Source organism: Myotis brandtii, unplaced genomic scaffold, assembly GCF_000412655.1.
Source record: "Myotis brandtii unplaced genomic scaffold, ASM41265v1 scaffold137, whole genome shotgun sequence".
NCBI classification, from domain to species: domain Eukaryota; kingdom Metazoa; phylum Chordata; class Mammalia; order Chiroptera; family Vespertilionidae; genus Myotis; species Myotis brandtii.
Window position 1 is genome coordinate 3,203,974 of NW_005354874.1, and position 25,384 is coordinate 3,229,357.

Consider the following 25,384-nt stretch of genomic DNA (forward strand, 5'->3'; position numbering starts at 1 on the left):
TCATAGATATATTTTAGCATTATGTTTTGACCTTACTGGATAAGCTGATATAAAGTACAGTTTCTATATTTTAAACAATTTTAATTTATAAAATATAAAAACTTACGTTATTTTTAAATTTCTTATTGACTTATTTTACTTTCTCTTTTGCTACCTTCCCCTAGGTTCTTAAATATACTTTCCCTATACACATTTTTATTGTTTATTTATTTACTAGTGGTCCGGTCCATGAAATTCATGCACATTAAAAGGGAATCAATTAGGTGAAATATTTTAATATTGCTATTTGCCCTTTCTCTATAATAAAAGTGTCAGAGATGAAAGAAAATTAGTAAAATGTATATGAAAATCTCCTTCCTGTCAGAGTGTGGGGCCTGCCACGGGACCCAGAGTCAAGTCCCTGACCACCCATGCACGTCTTAAAATTGTGTGAGACACAGACCTGGCTGCCCCCCGCCCCCGCCCCGTCAAGCCCCACAGGGTGGGGGATGCAGCTTCAGGTTCCCCATCAAGCTCTGCCAGGCGGGGAGCACAGCCTCAGGTCCCCCGTCAAGCTCTACCAGGCAGGGAGTGTAGCCTCAGTCCCCCGGGCTGGCGCCGGGTTGGGGGCGCGGTGTCAGGGATGTGAGAGTGCAAGGGCGTGATGACCATTTGCATATTAGCTCTTTATTATATAGGATTTTTAATCTTCACCCAAGGATGTGTTTTTATTGAAATTTAGAGAGAGAGGAAGAGAGAGAGAGAGAAAGAGACATGAGGTGAGAGAGAAACATCAACTGGCTGACTCCTTTTCTCCCCAGCCCCCAATGTGTCCTGACTGAAGATCTAACCCTCAGCCTTTTGGTATATGGGGTGATGCTCCAACCAATTGAACCCCCTGGCCAGGGCAAGATGTTCTTATTTTTCACATAACAATTATACTTCTAGAAATGTATTTAAAGGAAATTATGCAAAATATAAAAATAGATATGCCCAAAGATTATTTACCCAAGTATAATAGTATATTTAGATTATATAATAGTGAAACAACAGAAACAATCTAAATATATTTATATGACAACAGAGAAATGTTATGGTATATTTATAAAATAAAGCATTATACACTATTAAAAACAATTTTAATTATGGGAAGAATTCTAATGAAAAATGCAAATAAAAGTAGGGTACAAAAATAAAGAAGAAGTCTGAAAGAAAATGCAATAGATATTAATGGAGTCTATATGATTGTGTAAAATATTTTTAGATGTTTTTATATTTACCTTACCTTTATCTAACTCACTGCCAAACTATCTTATAATGCTCCTTTTAGAAGGTACCATGAAAAGATTAGAGAAGGTCCTAATATCCAGTTCAGTGACCGTGGGCTTGTGTGGGTGGAAGTGCTATGTCTGTAGGTAATTTGGTACGATGCTTGAAGTCTGGGCTCCCTATGTGCGTGCATACACTGTTTATCTGGTAGTTGAGTAGGAAATACATTTTCAAGTAGGTTAGCCTCAAAGAAAAAGTGATCATGGTAATGAATATATGATATTTTAAAACGAAATATTTCAGTGACCTCACAAGTACCTGTGTGACACACATCTTTCACCCTGTCTGAGTCTAGCCTCTATGCTAATGGTTCTCAAAATGGGATTGGAAGCTTATCAGAGATTCAAACTCTCAACTTCACTCCCAGAAATCTGTCTTTGATTGAGCCTTCCAAATGATTCTTAGGCATGCTTACGTGTTTTTTGTTTCTTTGTTTGTTTTTTAATAAGTTGACAAACATTGTTCTATGCCACATACTCAGAAGTGGCTGACTCTAGTATACTGTCAGCTCAGGCAGCCCGACTGCAGAGGACTTTCCCAGGGGAGCTGATGAAGAATGGCTTTACCCCCGCAGAGGAAGTAACATGGCCCAGTCAAGGTGTAGATCGGGGATTGGGCATGTGGAGGAGGGCTGCATGAAAGATAATAAGCAGCCAATATTCATAGAAATGAAAAAATGTAGGGCAATTTTATAGTTGCAGTTATATCTCTAATGAATCCAAACTGGCGTTCCATGATTACAGCAAGGGAAAAATAATGCCAAGGAAGTAGCTAATATAGGAATCTTCCATCTTGATATGAAAGGGAAGTCAATATTAACAGGTGGAATGGAAGACTTTCTTGCCACTTTGGATTAATGGCTTAAGGTGATACTATTGAAAGGAAGGTGTTAAATCACTGTGATATTGTTGAGCCGTCAGGGCTTATAAGCTCAGATGTCACCCCAACTGTAGAGTCCCAAAATGAAGTTACTCTTCTCAGCAAGCTTCCTCCTGCTGTGAAATAATTTCACAGCTTGGCCTGTGAAAATGTTTCCTCTGCCCCTGGTTATATCCTACCTGTGACTTTCATAGGAGCCTCTACATGCACTGCTATCATTTTTCTTTTCTTTGAAAATGGGGGCAAAATAGTTTAGCTTTGGTGCTTTATAGGAATAGATAATTATGATGTCTCCTTAATATGAAAAAGCAGGCAAGGTTGTTAATGTTTAATTCTTTACACCAGGTGCAATAACACATGGGAATGTCCTTATAAGTTTGGAAAAAGAGTCCACAACTTACCGACTGTATCTTAATTATTTTAGAGACGTGCATAGGAGTAACTTAGGAAATCTACTTGTTAACAAATTAAGCGGATTTGTAAGACAAAGAATTCTTTTTAAAAGAGAGAACCAAGCTTGTGGAATAGGCAAACGCCTGTACTCTCTGCCTCCCACAACCACATCAAAAATACAGAACAACCATCATCCAGAACTGCCAGAAAGCTGGCTGAATGGAAGTACTACAACTAGAGAAGTAAAGAAGAAAGTACACCAAGATTGGTAGGAAGTGCAGAGGCACAGAATGGGCTGGCCAGGCACCCAGCTGTGCTGCTTTTTTAATCCGGAAGGAGATCGCTGGCTTTAGTGTAACCAAGTAAAAGTTATTACTGCTTGTTGGAGGACATACAATAAGTCGAGTAACAAGGAGTTGGGACAAGGAAAGAAACTATTCAGAATATCAGCAAGCCAAGGAAATGGTAGACTGGTGTCTTAAAAACTCATTTTGAGAAAGTACAGAATTTAGGCTTCTTTTATATCAGTGGAAGTTTGAGGTCAAGAACAGGTTGATGACTGTGGACATCCGATGCCAGCAAAGGTCCAAAGGGGTGGCATAACATCTTTGCTTTTGGTCATCAAATTCCTGTTTCAATCATTATTTTCCTAGATACTTTTCTTATCTCCTTGGGGAGCTAGTTTTAAGCAAGAGGTCGTTTCAGTAATTCCTAGGCTACAGGTTAGATACCTTTAATGATTACCATGTTTATGCACAGAGCTAAGCAGACGTTGCTAACTGGGTGAGCTTAAACAAGATGAAGTCAGAAAGACTGGTTATTTTATTGGCTGAGGGAGAAGAAGCTTGGCTTCCTCCTCTGGGTCCCACTTCTCTTAGGCTGGGACCAGAAATATCTGGTTAGAGGAAGTTGCAGTTAGACTTAGATAATATGGAAGAACCTTTGGATAACTGGATAAAGTAGTGTTCTTTTTTTTCAAATAGGAGCAAAGAGCTATTAACCCAGAGCAATGATTCCTAGAGTTGGTTCTCAGACCAGCATCAATCTGGAACTTATTAGAAACACAAATTTTCAGACCCCACCACAGACAAACTGAAAGGTAAACTGTAGGGGTGGAGCCTTGGAATTCTTGTTTTAGTAAAGCCTCCAGTAATTCTAATACAAACTCAAGTCCCTTGCCTTTTTCTGTTATCCCTTTCAACTGAAGAGCACTAAGGCTTCATTAATCAATTTCCTTCCCTCCCTTCTCTTCCAAAGGGGATTATTTCCTTGACAGGTTAAACTTTTAGTAGGTTTAGAATTTTGTAATTCAGAATTGAGAGGGAAGAGCAGATTAGGTCAGAATTAAGAGATGAAATTTCCCAGGAATTGCTGGATGAGGAGTTGAATCCATGGGGTGAATGGAGATGCAGTTGTAGAGTCTGCAATTGAATCCCAGGTCTGCCACTTAATAAGATGCATGACTTGGCCCATTTATTTGGCTTCTATACACTCAGTTTCCTCATCTGTAAAATGGAGATAAAACAACAGTAATAACTTAAAGGGATATTATAAGGATTTAATCAGTTAATTTATATAAAGTGTATGTAACTGTGTTTAATATTCATTAGCTATCATTGCTGTATGCAGCATATTCTCTTTATGGAGTTGAAAAAACAAGCAAAGAATCTCAGTGATTTAGAAATTAAGTTTTGATTGATGGAGTTTTGCTTTGCTTAAAAACACTTTTTGAAACTGGATCACATAGGCCACAGCTTTAAGAGGGTCTTAGGAGAATATATTTTTCCAATTAGAGCTGTGTTAAAAGGCATTCACAATCCAAGACAAATTAAATGTCCTGTTGTTACAAAGCTGTTGTGGGTTCTCAGTTAAGTAATCATTTTCTGGAAAGTTCTTCTCAAAACATGCACATAAGTTTTTTTGTCCCCAGTTCCCCCATTAACTGTCTCTGAACATTTTGCCTTCTAGTGTCTGGGTCTTTTATTTCAAAGTTGGCTTCTTAAAGATGGCAATTAGCTTTTCTTGTGTGTAGGTTTTTGTTTTCCTGTCATCTTGTAAGGTTTTGTTTGTCAATAAGAAGACCATGTTGAGTCACCAATATAGACCTTTGTTTCTAATCTCTCCTATGTATTATAGCAAAATATTGTATAGGGCATTGGAAACAGCAAGATATTTGTAGCCAGAAACATGGTTCTATTCTACTTCCAATTAGCTTTTGACTCAGAAAAGTCATCCGTCTTCTTCGATCAATTTCTCACTTTGATCAGTTTTTTAACTGAGAGAATAGTGCTCCCTCAGAGTGATGATGAGAAAATCAAATGGCGGAAAAGTGGATGCTTTTTTTTTTTAAATTATCTTTATTATTGAAAGTATTACAATGTTCCCTTTTATTTCCCCATTGACCCTCTCTACTCTGCACAACTCCAGGCCTTCACTCCACTATTGTCTGTTTTTTTTGTTTTTTGTTTTAACTGCAAAGTATTATTCAAATGTTAGCTATTAAAAGCGAATGATAATTTACATTCATTGATTGCCTTACATATGCATATCTACATTTAAATATATAGATATAAAAATTTATTGCAATGTATTGAATGTTCAATTATTAATTATTAAATGTATCTAAGTAGTAAGTAGAACTTACAAGATGCAATTTTCTTATCAATAAGGATGTAGAAGATTTGAATATTAAGACTAACAAGCAGGTGTGTAGGTATGAAACCACCCAACAACTGCAGAATACAAACTCTTTAAAATGCTTAAAGGTACATTTACCAAAATTAAATATAATCTGGGCCATAACAAGTTATCAATAATTTCATCACAAATTTTCATATGTAATATTTTCTTTATCAAGCATTCAATACACGGAAAAGTGATGCTTTTTTTTTTTTTTAAATTATCTTTATTATTGAAAGTATTACAATGTTCCCTTTTATTTCCCCATTGACCCTCTCTACTCTGCACAACTCCAGGCCTTCACTCCACTATTGTCTGTTTTTTTTGTTTTTTGTTTTAACTGCAAAGTATTATTCAAATGTTAGCTATTAAAAGCGAATGATAATTTACATTCATTGATTGCCTTACATATGCATATCTACATTTAAATATATAGATATAAAAATTTATTGCAATGTATTGAATGTTCAATTATTAATTATTAAATGTATCTAAGTAGTAAGTAGAACTTACAAGATGCAATTTTCTTATCAATAAGGATGTAGAAGATTTGAATATTAAGACTAACAAGCAGGTGTGTAGGTATGAAACCACCCAACAACTACAGAATACAAACTCTTTAAAATGCTTAAAGGTACATTTACCAAAATTAAATATAATCTGGGCCATAACAAGTTATCAATAATTTCATCACAAATTTTCATATGTAATATTTTCTTTATCAAGCATTCAATACATTTCTAATTTCCTTTTAATATTTTCTTCGAACCATAGATCATTCAGAAATATGTTTTTTCACTATCCAAACACATAGAGATATTCTACACATAAAGATACTCTCTAATCTTTGGGTTATAGAGTTCTATAATTCACAGCTTTGTAATTAGCACATAGATCTAGACACAGAACATTGTCAGAAAACCAGAAGCTCCTGTCACCACCCCCACTACTCTGGATTCTAACAGCCTTGATTAGTTTTGCTGTCTTTACACTTTACATACATGGAAGTATACAGCACATACACTTTTGTTTTGCCATTTTTCTAAATGTGATTATTTGTGAGATTGATCTGTATGGTTGTGGGTAGGTAGCTGCATATCATTCACTAGAGGCCTGGTGCAAGAAATTTGTGCACTCAGGGGGTCCCTCAGCCCAGATTGCGAGAGGGTGCAGGCCAGGCCGAAGAACCCCACCAGTGCACAATCGGGGCTGGGGAGGAATGTGGGAGGTTGGCCAGCCAGGGAGGGACTGTGGGAGGGCTTCAGGTTGTGTCCGGCCCATCTTGCTTAGTCCCAATCTGCTGGACCCCAGCAGCAAGCTAACCTACTGGTCAGAGTATCTGCCCCCTGGAGGTCAGTGCACGTCATAGTGACTGGTTGACCAGTCAACTGTCTGCCCCCTGGTGGTCAGTGCATATCATAGCGAATGGTTGAGCAACCTTAGCATATCATTAGCATATTATGCTTTGATTGGTTGAACAGCCAACTGGATGACCAGACACTTAGCATATCAGGCTTTTATTATATAGGATTCTCATTGTATATATTTCAGGCTGTGAATGGTCAATTTTTTTTTAACTGTTGTGCATGTTCATGAAAAGGCAGTATTTTAGCCCTCACCTGTTTGGCTCAGTGGTTGGAGTGTTGACCCCTGGACTGAAGGGTAGCGGGTTCTATAATAGTCAGAGGCACATACCTTGGTTGGTTACAGGCTTAATCCCGGACCCAGGGTTCACATGCAGGAGGCAACCAACTGATGTGTCTTTCTCACATAGATGTTTCTCTCTCTCTGTCTTCTACCCCTCCCTTGTACTCTCTAAAAAAAATAAAATAAATAAATAAATCAATGGAAAAAATATCCTCAGCTGAGGATTAAGAACAACAACAAAAAAAACACAAAGAAAAAGCAGTATTCTAAATTTGCCTGTAGTAGTGTTCTGTGTCTAAGTCATTTGTTAATTGTGCTCTTCAAATATTCTCTATTCCTTTTTATTCTTTTTACTTACTGCTTTATGTGACTGAGAAAGTTATGTTAAAGTGTCCCAGGATGGATGGTGAATTGTTTATTTCTCCTTGGATTTCTGTAAAATTTTGCTTCATATATTTTGAGGCTATTTTGTTTTATTTTTGATAGCTAACCATATTTAAATTTGTAATATCTTCCTGCTAAATTAAAACTAAACATTATGAAATGACTCTCTTTATGTGTACTTCACCTGGTGGTGAACCATTTTAGTTTTTGTTTGCCTGAAATGTCATTATCGATATACAGGTATATTTTTCCTGGGTGTAGCATCATAGAATTCTAGGTTGGCATTTATTTCCTTTTGGCACATTAAAGTTATCTCCTCACACACACATGAATGCAATTATCTTAACCAATGTTTAAACCCTGACTAGAAACATTTTTTTAAATTTTTGACAGAAACTAAGAAAATAACTCTGACACAAACTGACTTGAAGAATAAGGAAATTTACTCTCTCTCATAATATGAAGTCCAGAGTGACAGTGGACTTCAATGTGCCTTTGGCCATATTCTTTTTTCTTTTTCATTTTTAAATAACATATTTTATAGTTATTTTGACATACAATATTTTATTAATTTCAGATGTACAACATAGTGATTAGACTAGTACCGATCTGACACCATACATAGTTATTACAGTATCATTGACTATACTCCCTATGCTGTTTTATATCCCTGTTATTATTTTTATAACTAGCAATTTGTACTTTTTAATCCCTTTCAACTTTTTGAGCCATCCCCCAACTCCTCTCTCATATGTCAACATCTCTGCATCTTTGAGCCTATCTCTGTTCTGTTTATTCTTTATTTTGTTTTATAGATGCCACATATAAGTGGAATCATATGGTACTTGTCTTCCTCTGTCTGACTTATTTCACTTATCATAATACCTTCTAGGACTATCCATGTTGTCACAAATGACAAGAATTCATTTTTTTAAAATATATTTTATTGATTTTTTTACAGAGAGGAATGGAGAGGGATAGAGAGTTAGAAACATCGATGAGAGAGAAACATCGATCAGCTGCCTCCTGCACACTCCCTACTGGGTATGTGCCCGCAACCAAGGTACATGCCCTTGACCGGAATCGAACCTGGGACCCTTGAGTCCACAGGCCAACGCTCTATCCACTGAGCCAAACCGGTTAGGGCAAGAATTAATTTTTTATGGCTTAGTAATAATATTCCATTGTATATATGTACCACATTTTCTTTACCTATTTGTCTATTGATGGACAGCCAGGTCACTTCCATATTTTGGCTATTGCAAATAATGCTGCAGTAAATATGGGGGTCCATTTTTTTTGAGATTATTTTTTTCATTAAATTAACATAAACACCCAGAAATGGAATTGCTGCCTTTTATGGTAGCTCTATTTTTAATCTTTTGAGGAACCTCGATACCGTTTTCCATAGTGGCTGCGCCAGTTTTCCATCCCACCAACAGTGCACAAGTGTTCCTTTTTCTCCACATTTTTGCTAACACTTGTTGTTTGTGATCTTTTAGATAATTCTCTTAAAGAATGTAAATGTATTCCCTTCCCTCAAACTTGCCATATGTAGCAAAAGGACATAAAAAACAACATCTAGGGGGTTGGAATAAGTAAGTCTCTTGAGTCAGTCACTAGCACAAGTGTTTGTTAATGCCAACCCCAAACACCCAGGACAATTGGGGTTTCCAGGTCGGATCTGAGATGCCATCTACCTTTGCTCACCATTTTTTAGACAATTGGATCTATTTGCATTCCCCAGAACTTACTTCTTCTAGAACATTTGCTTTGCACTTTCACCTCCAGATCTCTTCTCACTGTATTCCCCTCACTTAGGATGCCTTCTTTTAGTAAGTCTACCTATGAACCCCTCCTTTCAGAAACCTAGTTGAAATATTTCCTTTTCTTAAAATACCTTCAGTCCCTGGGCAAGCCAGCAACCCAAGATCCAATTTCCTTTTTGCACTTCTTGAACACTAGTTGAACTTCTCTTTTTTGCAAAATTAAATGAGCCCTCATTTATTTAAATGTTTGAATCTTATCTCCACACCTATACTTCAAGCTCCTGTCTTGCTAGTCTTTGTAATTTCCTCCCCACCTAGCTCTATGTCTCTGAATGAAGCACAGTTTGGTGGATGCTTAATAAACTTTTTTTGATTGATTGTATTATTATAATCTGATAGTGAAAACATTTTAGAGTGAGAAAACAATTTTTTGGTATACCTAAGTGGAAATTACAAACGAGGAACTAACCAAGAATTTTTAACAACAACAACAGAAATTAAAACAAACAACAACAACAAAAATATATATATATATGACGTTGAATTTATCTTTTGTTTGTTGTAGATACATTTCCCTTTTAAGGCCTTCCACGGAGATTCAGCAATTTTCTTATTTCTTTGACCTATATTCTGCCTCCACTTCTCATCTCTTTTTGCCTCACCCTCAGATGGGGCAGGAGAGTTTTTTAAAATGGAGCTTTCTCTAGGCTGCCCTCTCCCTCTTCAATGTGTTTATATATTTTTCTTCTTAGAACTTCTGGGAAGAATTCAGACATTTTCGAACTCTTGCTCTTCATAATTAAACCTTTACATCTGTGCCTTCTGGTTGGATCTGCCCAGGCTCTGAGGCTCTGCTGGCGCTCAGGTGTCGCTGGTCAGAGTGGCACCTGGCTCCCTGCTTGACCCTTTCTCTCTTGTACGTTTAGTTTTGCCTTTTAACCTCAGCGCTGCTGCTTTAACAAGTTTTCTTTTCTTTTTTTAAAAAAATTTTTACAGAGAGGAAGGGAGAGGGACAGAGAGTTAGAAACATCGATGAGAGAGAAACATCGATCAGCCGCCTCCTGCACACTCCCCACCGGGGATGTGGCCGCAACCAAGGTACATGCCCTTGACTGGAATCGAACCCGGGACCCCTCAGTCCGCAGGCCGACGCTCTATCCACTGAGCCAAACCGGTCAGGGCTTTAACAAGTTTTCAACAGGTCTTTTGGCTTTGGTAACTTCCAAACATATTGTGTGGTGTGATGTGATGTGTGTGTTTGTCCTTTCTCAAGTCAATAACTACCTTGAGTTTAGGGAACTAGGAAAGCTATTTCCTTGAGTAAGAGAATTGTGATGGAACATAGCTCTATTATTACCCACCTTTCTTTTTCATTCAGTTTTCTCACTTGTGTCTTTTTTCTAAAACTTCCATAACGTTTTGCCCCCAAACTTTATTTCCTCAACCACCCCTGCCAATATTTGGAGGTCATAAATCCACTAAATATACTGAAGACTCTTCAGTGGCTTTGAGATACTTTCCAACATATACTAAGAGTGCCCCCTCTCTCAGATTAATTTTTTTTTTTAGTTAAAATTTTTTATCCTAGGAGCACTTCTTTCTCCTAATCTGCCTCTCTTTTCTCTTCTCTCCTCTACACATACACATAAAACCCAATTACACATAATATTGCATTATAATTTTTATTCAACCCATTAGGACTTAAAAGATATTGCTTAAAAATACCCCATCTTGTACTTATTCAGACAAACTTTCTCCCCTGGCTTTTCACCCATGTTTCACCTTTATATGCCAATGAGTTTCTTTCCTGGAGAGTCTGGCTAAATCTTCTGAGGTTTGCGGTGAGCTCCCACCCCAAAGCCTTCACTTTTAAGGGCTGCTGATCCACCAGCAGTCCTTCATAAAAGGTCTGGAATTTTTCTCTCCTTTGTCTGGTTATCTATGTCAGAGGAGCTTATAAATTCTAGGTGGATAAAAACAGCTGACACTTGTCAAAGATTTATTGTGGGCCGGGTGCTTTTTAAGAGGACTTCTCTTTAGTTATTTCATTTAATTTTAGAATAACCCCATGCTATATTATTATTCCAATTTTGCAGGTGAGGAAACTGAGGCATAGTGAGGTTAAGTTATTTGCCTGAAATATTTTAGTAAGAAGTGGAGCATGGATTAGGAACACAAAGGATCAGCTTAGTTTTAGTTCTTAATTTTGGTTCTTAATAACTCTGCCAAATGGTGTAGTATCTCACCCAGCTTTTGTCAACTCTAATTGTAAACACAGCGTTATGGTTCATTTTAAAGTATGATTGTAATTTTTTAGTTTATAAGCACAATGTTCACAATTTAGATGATAGCCTTTAGAATTGTACACTCTGTACATTTGGAACATTTCACCAAAGCTTGTTAATATCAACAACAGGCTTTACTGGCTCCTTCAAATAAGCCCATTTAATTTATTAAAGTTGGCCTCTAGCAAATATGTCATTCGTAGGAAAGATATTGTAGGAAGGACTACTCATTGTGTTTAGAAACTCAAAGGAAGTATTTCAAGTGTGTATGTATATATGTATACACATATATATGGATAGATAGGTAGAGAGAAAGAGAGAACATTTGAAAATCTTTTTCAGCTACTAAGTTCCTTAGTATACAGTGATAATAGAGTTTCATCTGTCACAGGTGAGGTGTTGGGTTGTGTGTGTCCTGATGTTCACATTATGTTTTCAAAATAATTTGGCAGAGATGAAAGTATTGGCAGGTGGGTTCCAGCATTGGCAATTTTCACTCTAAGAAATCCATCGACAAAACACCAAACAGCAAAATAAATTACTCATTGGCTGGTAAGTCGTAAGCCCCAGACGCTGTTGAGCATCCGGGCTGCTGGCTGCTTGCCAAGTGGAGGGCAGATGGAAATACTGGCTGCAAAATTGTTCCTCGCACTTGAAGCCCAGCATGACTGGGGATCCTGAGCACGGCTGAAAACTGTTTCTGAAGTAACTTATCTTGCACTTATCAGTGAATTTGCATATTTCAAGAGAGCTGTTTTGTTGTAATGACTTCTGAACAAGTAAATCTCATGTTTCCAGGCCAATTTTTTATTACTGTGATTTTTATTGACTATTATTTGAACCAATTTCTGTTTAAGGAACACAGAAAAATTAATTGGAAATATTTACTTTCTGATCTAATATTCATTGTAGTTTGGCTGGCAATGCTGAAGGGAGGAATACAGCTACATGTCATGCTATTATTTGTCCTAATGTTATGATAACCCTTGCCCCTTCCAAGAAAAAGAAGAAGAAGAAGAAGAAGAAGAAGAAGAAGAAGAAGAAGAAGAAGAAGAAGAAGAATGAGTCTTGTTATATTTCTCTTCCATTACAGTGTAGTTTTAATAATGCAGTGGAGAGTAGATTATTGACCCGAATTTCTTAGGCTTATAATAGCTACAGGAAAAATAAGGTCTGTAGGAAAGCTAGCATGGCCTCACCTGCTCCCATTATCCTGGTAAAATAACCAGAATATGGGATTAGGTTTTTCTTTTGGATAAACTATACTCATATTGCCGTATTTAATTTTGATGAGTCTAAAACAGCACTCTGGCCCTGACCGGTTTGGCTCAGTAGATAGAGCGTCAGCCTGCAGACTGAAGAGTCCCAGGTTCGATTCCAGTCAAGGGCATGTACCTTGGTTGTGGGCACATCCCCAGTAGGGGGTGTGCAGGAGGCAGCTGATCAATGTTTCTCTCTCATCGATGTTTCTAACTCTCTATCCCTCTCCCTTCCTCTCTGTAAAAAATCAATAAAGTATATTTAAAAAAATAAATAAAACAGCACTCTGCTTGGATGTCCTGGATTCAGAGCCCTGGGAGAGGTGGATTTGCCACAGAAGATGCCTTGATGAACAGGAGAGAGTGAAAATGGAGTCAAGTGTCCTGGAGCTCTGTCCTCCAGACTAACCCGTCCTTGTCTCAGAATAGAATATACTTTTCTAGACTTTGTCTTTTTACACCCTTTCCATCCAGTGTCATTCTCCCCTGATCAGTGCTGAATAAAAGCTACAAATCCTGGCTTTCTGACTACCCAGCCTCCACACACATGCTTTCCCCACTCCATGCTTACTATTCTCTTCTGTTCACATGGTCTTTCTTCAAAATACAGGTGTTCAGACTTTCTGTCCATGAAATAAGAACCATGTTATATTTCTACCTTGCAGAAAATATAGCAAAACTATTTTGAGTAGAGAGTTGGGGTGCTTAATTACTTACTGATTTTTTTAAGGGGTGGAGGTAGCTATTTCCTTCTAGAGCAGTGGTTCTCAACCTTGGCTGCACATAAGAATCACCTGGGAATCTTTTTAAAATCCTGATTTCTGGGCCATATCCTCCAGAAATTCTGTTTCTTTGTTACTAATGTTGTGGCCCACCCCATAACAAAGAAACAGAATTTCCGAAGGATGAGGCCCAGAAATCAGGATTTTAAAAAGATTCCCAGGTGATTCTTATGTGCAGCCAAGGTTGAGAACCACTGTTCTAGAGTGACATATGAAGAGTTACTGCATTCCACTCACTGCACAAAGCACTTGCTGTAAAAACATCCAATACATCCCCACACCAAGATCATTTGCACTTTCTGTGGGACATAAAATGATTAGGAAGGTATTGAAAAGCAGTTTGCATGTTTTGATTATGTGATTTGCCCTTTGGTAACTTCTAAGTTGTTAATATCACTCGCTGAACATTAACAAAAAGTCCTATTCATGAAGATGACATCACCAATTCATGTTACATTAAATAGTAAAAATCCATTAAATGATATAAGGCCATATTATAGTATCTATTAAATTACCTTAGTGTGGTATGATCCTGATGAGTCCAGGGCTACCCTGTGAGAAACTATACTCAGGTGCAACCAAGGGGAAAGTATAAGAAATCTGCAGAGACTTATATTCACCTGAGCTTCACAATCAGCAAAGCATTGCCCTGAAGCCGTCTTTGAAGAACCTTTCTGTTTAATAATGGCTTTGCCCTTCACTAAGAAAAATGTTGGCAACAAATCTAGAGGGTGAATTAAGGACTTATTCACTTTATACAAACACATTTCTTAAACATACAGAAGCATACACTTCTAAAACTCTATATTTCAGGCTTCTCTAATATTGATTGGTAGGAAAAATAGAGGGAAGGAGAAAAGTAAATACATTTAAAATTAAGGCACTAAGAGCAATTGACAATTTGATATACCTCTAACCTAAAGGTAAAAAATCCATTACGTTATAATGTAAATCAATAGAAACATGTCAGATAATTTATAAAATGATGGTGAACCTACAGCCTTTGAGAAATAGATTCTTTGTGAGATCTAAGCATGTTGCACAGATATAACTAGGCAGATGACCTCCAGAAATTGGAGTAGGGATCCTTAAATTAGGGTTTGTTAAGTGTCTGTGACTAGGGCCCGTCGGATCCTAGAATAGGGAATGGGGGTATGGCAGTGGGAACAGAAGCCCTTGGGAACAATCAGAATTCTTATAGTAGGAACTTGAGTCCCAGGGAGAGTATGGATGGACATCAGTAGATCCGTGCAAACCTTAAAATCAGGGGAAAATTGTGGACAAGCCAATGGTATAATTTAACTATACTTAGTTTTTTTTCCTCTTGGTTATGTAGGGTCTTTTATTAACTTCTATTGGATTACAGTTAAGGATACCGAACTGAGTTGCAAATAACAAAGGACAAACTCACTTTCACGAAGTGAAAATGTGATGTCAGTCATTTAAGGGATTAAGGAGATAGCGAGAAAAGGGAGAGACAGGGAGGGGAGTTTTTGGAGAGCTTAACTTCATTGGTGGTGAGGAAATAGATGTGACCTCATTTTGGAAATACTTTCCATCACTCACTCACCTGGATATATCTGTGTGAGGAGTGGAGGGCTCTTTTCTCTTTGCCATTTCTACCATGTCATTTAACATCTTCCTCTTGCTTCTGCATCTGTGCTCCTGGTGTTTTGCTACTGACCTCCATTGGAGGGATGTTGTAAGGCTTGAATCATTAATGGTTATGCAGTGCTTTGGAAATTAAAGCATTGCTTCAGTGCTAACTCAGAGGCACCTAGGAACTGCAGCGTGCCCGGTACAAAGCAAGAGACATGTTGTCAGAAGTCCTCATGGGGCCCGGGATCAGTCAGGCCTCACACTCACATCGGGTTGAATTAGGGCCACACATTTGAAAGCACATCTGATGCTACTTGGCTTGTGCGTGCTTCTGTTACAACATTATTTTGACATTTTGTGTGTTCATTTGTTGGATGAATTTAAGCCCTTTTGTAAGCAAAGGAAACCAAAGTGCCTACTGCAAGCATTTTCCAAAGATGGTGTCAAGCTGATTGAAGATGAGAAATTGATCTACTGAATAAAAATGTTAAAATAGCATGTTTACTTTACTTGTTTTGCCAGATATAAATAGGGCAATGATTCAGGAGAAGTCTTCATTACAACATTACTTATCTAATATTTTGACACTCAGTGATAGCTTTTCTCTATTTCTGGTGCTCTTTCTTGCTTTCTCTCTTTATCAAATCTAACATTGACCCACCTCCAACCTCCAAAACCACATACAAGAAAACAATGTAACAGACCACATAAGATAAGCCAGTGAAAGTAAATAATCTATCTACAGTAGTTAGTACTAGGATTAAGACTAGAAATATGGTATCTTGACTCCCCCATTCAGTAATTTTATATATGTGAGTATTCTTTGATCATTTCTAAGAAGATGCTCAAGTAACTTTAACAAACATTTATTCTTCCTAAAAGGACCTGAGGTTTTCATTCAAAGATCTTAGGATAATGGTTATGCATAAAGCTGACTGCCCATGCATTGAGGGTGTGAGGAAGATCACCTGTAACATCTTTCATGACACCCCAAGACTCATTTCTGTGATCTACTTGGTTTTATGAGATATTACTTCTTCCCTTCAAGTCTACACACCTCCTTAAAATATGACTTTAGCATATAGACCTAGGAGGGTATGTGAGTAAATACATATACATCCCATCTATTTAAAATATAACTATGTATAGAGAAGTGTGGAAAAAGCCACAAGAGCACCAATCCAAATAAGCTTCTGAAGTTTTAGTTATCTAGGTATGCATAGTGAAAACAAGCTTCTTCTAAATAGTTATTCAGATGATAAAATAAAAATTCTCTATGTTACAGTCTAGATACAGATCCATCCATAATGGTGGAAACCTAAATATCCCCAAGTTTTTAAATTTTTTTAATCCTCACCTAAGAATATGCTTATTGATTTTTTTTTGAGAGAGAGAGAGAGAGAGAGACATCAATGTAAGAGAAAACATCAATCAGTTGCCTCCCTTACAAGCCCTGACCAGGAATCAAACCCACAACCTAGGTATGTGCCCTAACCAGGGAATGGAGCCTGCAACCTTTTGATGATGATGCTCCAACCAACAGAGCCACCCAGCCAGGGCCCAGTTCTTCACTTTCTTTTCTCCCCAAATATTAGTCACTTCCTCTGACTTTGGAGATTTCTACCTCTAGTACTTTGACTAGGTATTATTCTCTTCTTGACACTCCCCAGTCTATATCCTCTGTCAGATTGTACCTGCCTACCTGGGAACGCATGGGTGGGACAGGGATGGGGAGAAGCATGGCTCAGTTTTGTATGTACAATTCTGAGTGATTGGGAGGGCCAGGCAAAAGCGCTCCTATTCTACAAGCTTGCCATCAAACACTATTACTCTTAAATAATGCTAAATAAAGTAATGAAGGATTTGACTGCTCAGATGTGGCCACAATAGGGACCAATTTGATCTAAGTGCCGAGTGTCAGATTACTTTGTGTATAAAATTTTTGGGTGTGTTTTTCCAGAGAACATCAGCCTTGAAAACCTATTCATGTACCAGACTCACAGATTATGTGTGCTGCTTTCAACTTCAATGTGACTAATAATAATAATAGTTTGCCACCACAATGGATGGCCCTGTCTGTCTATTCATTCTTTCTTAGTATTAATGGGCCTAAGATATGGAATTAGGCACTAAAAAGTTGGTCTCCATAGAAAAAGTGTTGAAATATTTAGTGAGTTATTTAATGGGACCTGTAATGGAGCCTAGAAAAGTATTTCTAATTCTCTGCGGTGATCTCCTTATAATTAACTAGACCATGTGTACCTGTTCATTCAATTAGAATGTATTTACTGTGCTTCTACAATGTGTCTGTCTCTGTCCTATGTTCTTATATTTATCAGTGGGTAAAATAGACAATGATCCTTGCCTTTAACTATCTCTATCTTTCAGCTATGCTTTAAGCCTCTTAGAATATTACTTACTGTTAGGAATAGGATCAGCATAGTTCAGTGCACACTTTTAGTTGCATGAATGAATCTGGTCTGACTCCTCTTGGCCAAATCCTTGTCCTTTCACATTTTATTTGCAGGCTCTTGATCTATGTTGTCCAATAACTTTCAGTGATAGTGGAAATATTCTCTGTTCTCTGTGCTCTCCAGTTTGGTAGCCACTAGACATATGCAGCTTCAAGACCTTGAAATGTGATTAGTGCAACTAAGGAGTTGAATTTTTAATTTTATTCAACTTTATGTGTGTTAATAAAATTTAATGAAAATTAAATTTCACTGGATGCACATAGCTAGTGTCACTGTGTTGGGCCATGCAGCTCTAGATGACCCACAGCTCCCTGTGGTCTCTGGAAGATAAGAGGCTGCTGCTCCTCTTTGGCAAGTGGCTCCTAAGGAAAATGCCACCAGCCATTCTGGATGTCCAGGGATCCAGACATCTGACTGCTCATGTGTCAAGTGTCAAGGTATAGGAAAGTGCATAGCCAGGCAGGGAGAGCTGGATCCTGAAGATGATGTCAACTGGTAGCCACCGATGCAGATGTTTGCTGCCGAGGAAGGCTGTAAGAGCTCCTAATGGGAGTTTTCAGCTGGCAAGAAGTCTGACAACATGTCATATGTGACTGGAGTCCATGAGGCTGGACTAAAGGGAGACCTTTAAATACTAGGTTACTTTTCAGAAGCAGAATTATGTTTCCTAGGAGGGCTTTAAAGAGGGAAACAAGACTTCAGTGTTTGGAGAAACTGTGCCATTGGGATGGATTTTGAGCCCAGGAAACCAATGTAGGCAGTTGCTTATCAATAGAATTGGGGTACAGAAAAGAAACAGATTTGTAATAAAAGAGCTTACTCTCCAGGTTATACAGCAAACAGCAGCAAAGTCCACATGCTGTTGAGTCCAGCGAGCTAAAGCAGCACCTTCCATTCTTCTTGCCTGTAGCTGGCTGGGTTGAGAGATGGAGGTCTTTGCTTTTTCAGAGATTCAGTGATTCTCCGTGAGGGTTTTTAGAAGAAAGAAACCATCTCTTAGAAAGCAATTCAATATACTAGTAAACACATTATAAGTCCTGTCAAGTTAGTTTATACTACCAGTGGTTAATTCTCTCCATTTATGATCACAGTCTTAAGCTTTAGTGTCATGAAATCACCCACAGTGAGGCCTGATTGAGATGGAATACAATGGCATTCTAAGTCAGGGGAATCTGCTGGGCATCAATCTAGTCTGAAATCTCTGGGACTGAGAACCTAAGATTCAAAAAGGAGCAAAGCTGACTTGGGCAGTTGAGTGCATGGCCAGATATTAGAGAGAAAAGCAAAGATTTAGGTGAGGGGACTATGATAAGTTCATTTCAGCCTTTTCCTGATGCCTTCACAACTCTTTGTTGGACCAGTTCCATGCAAGGTCAGTGTCTTGGGTCATTTAAAAAGCCTTTAAAATTTATTGGTTATTTGGAAGTTGTAGGTCCCTACATACATGAAATTATTTCTCAAAATGACCTAGTTTAAATGGATTCTTGTTCTTGCCCTACCATCTATATGGTCTTATTGGTCAAGTCACTAACTACCCTTGAGTACCTTCACATATCAAAGGGTTCAGTGGAGTACATGAAATGCAAGGTATATTTTTTTTCTGAGTAATAAAAACAAAATCTCTCTTGGTTTGTACTTGTTAGAAATGGAAAGATAAGCACTTCATACTTATTTTATAGGACAGTGGATTATCACTTGTGTTGGTGCAGGAGAAAAGATGGATATCAGAATTTCAGAGAAGGGGTTATATTTTGATAAGCCACATTCAGGATTCTATAAAATTATATTGGGAAAATTTTTATACAAACCGCATAATGAATGCCTGACTATGCTTTCTTATGGCGCACATCATCACTCCCTTTTAAGTCCTGGCTATCATACTTAAAATTTAACTGCTTCCTCAATTCTTTGCCTCTCCAGTCTCATTTTATTTTATCCCTAGTCCTAATCACTTCTAATATTCTATAACATTTACCTCTTTATTTTATTGTCTTACCACTCTCCATTAATCTCCACACAAGAAGGGATTTTTTGCCCTAGCAGTTTGGCTCAGTGGATATAGCCTCGGCCCATGAACTGAAGGATCCCGGGGTTGATTCTGGTCAAGGGCATGTAACTTGGTTGTAGGTTTGATCCCTGGCCCTGGTAGGGGTTTGTGCAGGAGGCAACCAATTGATGTGTCACATTGATGTTTCTCTCTCTGTCTCTCCCGCTCCCTTCCAGTCTCTCTAAAAATCAATGGAAAAATATCTTCAGGTGAGGATTAACAACAACACCAAAAAAAGGATTTTTGTTTTTTACATTAGTGTATCTTCTTACTTAAATTGCTTCTGGCATGTAGCAGGTACTCAGTACACATGTGCTGAATGAAGGCAGGAATCTTCTTGTCCGGTAGGGACATGTCATATCTAGACTCTAAAACATGAACCTTATAAGTGGCATCTTCTATGAGGGTTTATTAGGATTTTCTTGGGAAATGTGGCAAAGACTAGTCAGTGCTCACCCACTCATTCCCTTTCTTTTTTGGCATCCAACTAGACTGTATTTCCCATCTGCCCTTTCATTGGCCGCTATATGGTAGTGTTCTGGCCAATGAAACATGGATGGAAATGATGTGTGTCACCTCCAGATGGGTCTGTGATAACCTGCCTCCTCAGTCCTCCAAGTCCTTTTCCTCTTCGGCTGGGTTGAATGAAGCTGGCCCCCAGAGCTCCCTTAGACCTCTTTGTTGAAGGTGGCCAAGTGCATCAGAGGGAAGTTACTGTGTCCTCTAGGAGAGCCTCGCAGGGGAGAACCCATCCACCCCAAACACACACAGTGGACTTTAACATCAGCATTGGTGTAACCATACAAGGAGTAAACGTGTCTGTATTAAACCATTGAGACCTTTTTTGCTCTGTTACAAAAGCAGCTAGTGTTTCTCTAACCAGGAGCATGAAATTTTTCTGTTTATTAACAGAAGGATTGACATTTTGAAAGGAGAAGAAACATTGCTGTAGAGTGTGACTGTGTTACTGAAACAAGCCTCGTGCTCCTTGTTATAGACTAATGTGCTAATTTAAGAAAAAAATTCAGCTTTAAAATACAGCGAGAAAAAGAAATCCCTCTCCTTTTCCAATCAATTAATTGACATACTTTCCTTTTTATTTATTTACTTTTAAAAAATGGATTAATCTCTTTCATGGAAGAGATGCATTAGGCTCTGGAGAATTTTAGCATATACCCAGATCATTTTTCATTTTATTTTTTTACTTGTCCTTTTTGTTTCCTCCAGAAACCACCCAGTGTGCTGTGTTTTAGAAACATTTTCAATTACTTGAATGTTTGTATCCACTTGTTATATTCAATAGTTGCCCCCATAAGAGAACCAAGAAACATAATCCTATTTTTCAGTTTATTTGCTCTAAGTTTTTCCTTTTATATTTATCTCCTGAAGTTTTTTTCATGTTTCTCTTTTACTTCTGGAGCGTCACTTGTGGTCCATATGTTACTACCTAAGTAAGCTGGCACACCGTGTTTCTGTGGAGACACCAACCTTTTCCAGCTTTTGATCTCCCCTCAAGCAATTGCTTTCTTGGAACAAGCATTAAGAAAAACCATGGCTGAATAACAAGTCTTAATTAGAGTGGATGGAACTGTCAAAGTGGAAAAGCTGTCTGAGAATATGTTTTCTTTGGCTGAAGGTTCCTTTGAGTGGCCTCATCCAGGCTGGAGAGGGATGCTATGTGGCCAGGTCTGTTCCTTCATAGCCCCACTGCCAGCCTCCACCACCTTGAGGCAAGCTTCCCATGGCTGATTGTGAGAGTACACTGGGGCCTCCTCTTGCATCAACTTGAAGTGAGTTCATACCATGCATTGCATATACACTTTTTAGCCTGGCTTTTAAAAAGTATCTGCAAAGAGAAGTCTAATGAAACTGACTTTGGTTAACTTGGAGGTTTAATGAGCTGATGGAATAGAGAGAAAATACCTTTTGAGTGCCAGCAGCTTGGGACTTCTTGCTTTTGGCATCTGCTTCTGCATCCTTATAGCTTTGGCCTCTGATTTTTAATCAGGCTGTAATGATCATAACGCCGAGGCTGTTCGCTGCCACCCTGCAAGACCCCATTCACACAGGCCAGTCGGGCTGGAGAAGCTCAGGTGAAACTAATAACGATTAAATGTGTTTATATTTGACTTTCAATTATAATTTTTTAATGGCTGATACACTTCCCGAAATAGAGTTAATTTTTAGTTCTTACCTGGATCTAGGTAAGGGAGGAAATGGGAGGAAATGATGAGTGGAAGGAAAAACTCAGCTTGATATTAAATATCCCCATAACCTTTAATCACAAATGCAAATTGGTGTTTATTCAGATGGGGAATTGAAAGTTTTTTTTATTTTATTTAGGATCACACATTAGGATTTGAGTACTATGCAGATTAATCTGAATATGTGCTCATCAAAATACTGTGAACTAAATTTATGTAAGTATACATTATTCCAGAAACCTTCATTTTAAATCGGTAGTGCATGTAGACAGCAGGTTAGCATATTCTTAACAATGTTAGTAAAAAAACTGGTATTCTAGGAATTTCTTAATAGTATTCACTCAAAGAAGTAAAACTTGTTACAGTTTCTTGATATTGTGGAGCAACAACATGTACAATAGTTGAGATTGTTTTTATTTACATTCCCCCTTTGAACAACTTTACTAGTAAGTTAATATTTGTACCCCCAGCCATTCCATGCATTAACTCCCATAGATGAATAAGAATAGCAACAAAGATTAATATAACATCTAGAATAATAGAAAAAATTTCACCTATAGTTTTAGGTATTTGCATTTTTGTAAGTATTTTTCTAGAAAGTGTCAGCAGGAGGGATTTTTGCTGTTTTGAGTAAGGACCTTTCTTTATTTTGCCCCTGATGAACTCTAAGCATTCACTTGGCTCTCTGGCTACTTCCTTCCAAAAGCCTGTGAGGTGGGTTGAACTGGGGGGCAATGGCATTCAGTTGGGGTTAAGTGACTTTTTTACAGCTGCACTGTGATCCAGGAGGACACAATCACAACCTTGACTCCATCAGGCTTGTCATTGCTAAAGCTTGGGCAGTACAGAGGGGAAAGAACCCGTTTTGGAGTTTGAATCCCATTTTGGCACTAGCTATGTGACTGTGGGCAAATTATTTAACCTCTATGATCATTATTTTATTTATTTGTGTTATAGAAAAAAATGAGTTATTTTATTGATCCATATGAGGATCAAATGAAACTATATGAATGATATATTTATATAAAAGTTGGATTAATTTTATCGTTAATTTCTATTTTTAAAAAATTTCATATTTGTAGTAAAGAATTAACCTTGCCCTAAGGCAGTGGTCGGCAAACTCATTAGTCAACAGAGCCAAATATCAACAGTACAACGATTGAAATTTCTTTTGAGAGCCAAATTTTTTAAACTTAAACTATATAGGTAGGTACATTGTTATTAACTTAATTAGGGTACTCCTAAGGCTTAGGAAGAGCCACACTCAAGGGGCCAAAGAGCCGCATGTGGCTTGCGAGCCGCAGTTTGCCGACCAAGGCTAAGGGAAGATCTGGCCTAGGTCTTTGGTAACTGGGAGGTAATCCGTGTTTGCTTGGAAGCCTTGGACCAACTACATAGTAACAATGTGATGTGCTTGCAGAGTGGTCATGGTACCAGTAAGAAGAGGTCCTAGTCCAGTGATGGCGAACCTTTTGAGTTCGGCGTGTCAGCATTTTGAAAAACCCTAACTTAACTCTGGTGCCGTGTCACATATAGAAATGTTTTGATATTTGCAACCATAGTAAAACAAAGACTTATATTTTTGATATTTATTTTCTATATTTAAATGCCATTTAACAAAGAAAAATCAACCAAAAAAATGAGTTCGCATGTCACCTCTGACACGCGTGTCATAGGTTTGCCATCACTGTCCTAGTCTCTACTTGTTGCTTGTGTGAGTGGAATTCTTCTGATATCCCAAGAAAAGGAATTTTTGGAGACTTGCAAGGGAGGATGAGGTATTATAGAAAGCTTTATTTCTGTGGCATCAAACCCCTGAGTTTTCAAGGTCCCATTTCCCTTAGTTCTCTCAAGGAAGAAGTACCATCTTGCTTTTAACAGGCCTAAACTTAGAACCATTATCCAGAGCTTTTGTTCCATGTCTACACAGTCCATCCAACATCAGGCCAGCTTAGTTGGTCTTCCCAGTTGCAACCCATCAGTCCATTGCATGTGGGGTCCACAGGGCCACATGGCTATGGAGGAAACATGGGCAAATGCAAGGACGCAGGAAAAAGAGAGTCCCATGAGCCAAGAAGAGCACCAAGAGAGCAAACTCCTTGGTTTGGGGTATTATGTATCCTCAAATTTTTGCGGATTTGCAGGCGTCCTGCCTACTCTAGCCAATGATCTCTGTTTCCAGGTTTGACTGACAGATATCTTTCGTAGTCATCCTGACTCATTATGCATATATTCATCTCCCCTTTGTTGTACCCCTTCCCCCAATTACCTGCAGGGAATGGGCTGGTGGTTCCCGGGGGAGTGTGAAATTGCAGCTTCCTGCTGAAGCTGCCCAAATGACATGCCTATAATGTCTGGCCTCCTTTTCGCTCCTTTTTTAATAACTAGCTAATTACAATGGTATCCGTCACACAGACATAATCTTGTGGTGGAACCGACCACACATCACAGTTTTAGTATGGGACTGGCCATGCCATATAGACCAACCATGTGGCTTAGTCATCCTGGAAACTGAGTTCAACCACATGGATATTCAATCAAGCAATCATGCCTATGTAATAGAGCCCCAGTAAAACTCTGGCCACTGAAGCTCAGATGAAAGTCTCTGATTGGTAGTACTCTGTATTTTTACATATCAATGTGGGAGAGTAATATTTCCTGACTCCACAGCAAAGGACAATGGAAGATTTTTATTTGGACCTTCTCACACTCTCCCCTATGCATCTCTTCAATAAGCTTATTTTGATCTGCATCCTTTCCCTCCCTCTAACTAACAATAAATGTGAATCTAATCGTTTGTGAGTTCTGTGAGAAATTTTAGTAAATTTTCAAACCTGAAGTTGGCTTTGGGGCACCCCAAATTTGTAGTTGGTATCAGAAGTGAGGATAGTTTTGGGGATTATGCTCTTAAACTTTGCCATCTGGCTAACTCCAGGCACATATGAAAGCCAACATTCTCTATTGCACCCACTACTAGGCATGCCAATCATTTTCTTTGCCAATTTTGTACTCTTTCCTTAGAAAAACTTTCATGCCAAAGGTTTAAAAATGATCCCAAATAATGCATGACTTCAGAACTCTGGACATGGTGCAAAAGGGTGGATAATTGAGTGAAAATGGACTAATGTGATTTGGAATATGGGCACTGAGACTCAGTTCGTCGATGTTGGTCTTCAATCTGTCAGATTGGACTTGAGGCCTGTGGCCAGGAACTGTGAGGCAGCCAGAATTGTCTGTGTTCAGCAGAGTGCACAAAGGCAGTTTGTAGAGAGCATGAAGAATGAAAGTGACTTGAAGAGAGAAGTAGAGCCAGCCGCTGAGGCCTCACAGGATGAGAACAGGACAGGTCACTTTTTAGGCTTTTTAAGATCCAGTGTTTTTCTCTGTACTTCCTTTTCATGATTTTCCTCTATATCCTTTCAAATACCCTCTTCTGAAGCACACATGTGAGGATTCCCATTCCTTACAACCAAAAGAGTGTTGGTAAAGACATCCCCTATGATGCTGAGGTGATTTTAAAATGGCCAAAAAAAGATAGTGGCTAAATATCTGCATTCGATGAAAAACTCATCAAATTGCCAAAACACATAAAAATAGCAATAGAAACTCAAAAATATCTGAAAGAACTAATTTATAAGAGGGGATCCTATTTTTCTTAAGTGAAAAAATATTTAA

At 38.2% G+C, this 25,384-nt stretch overlaps 1 protein-coding gene across 3 annotated transcripts in view; it reads left to right on the top strand.

Annotated features, from left to right (window-relative positions):
- Nucleotides 1-25,384, top strand: part of MACROD2 (MACRO domain containing 2) — a 1,947,520-nt gene that overhangs the window by 1,220,827 nt on the left and 701,309 nt on the right. The gene's annotated exons all lie outside the window — the stretch shown is intronic.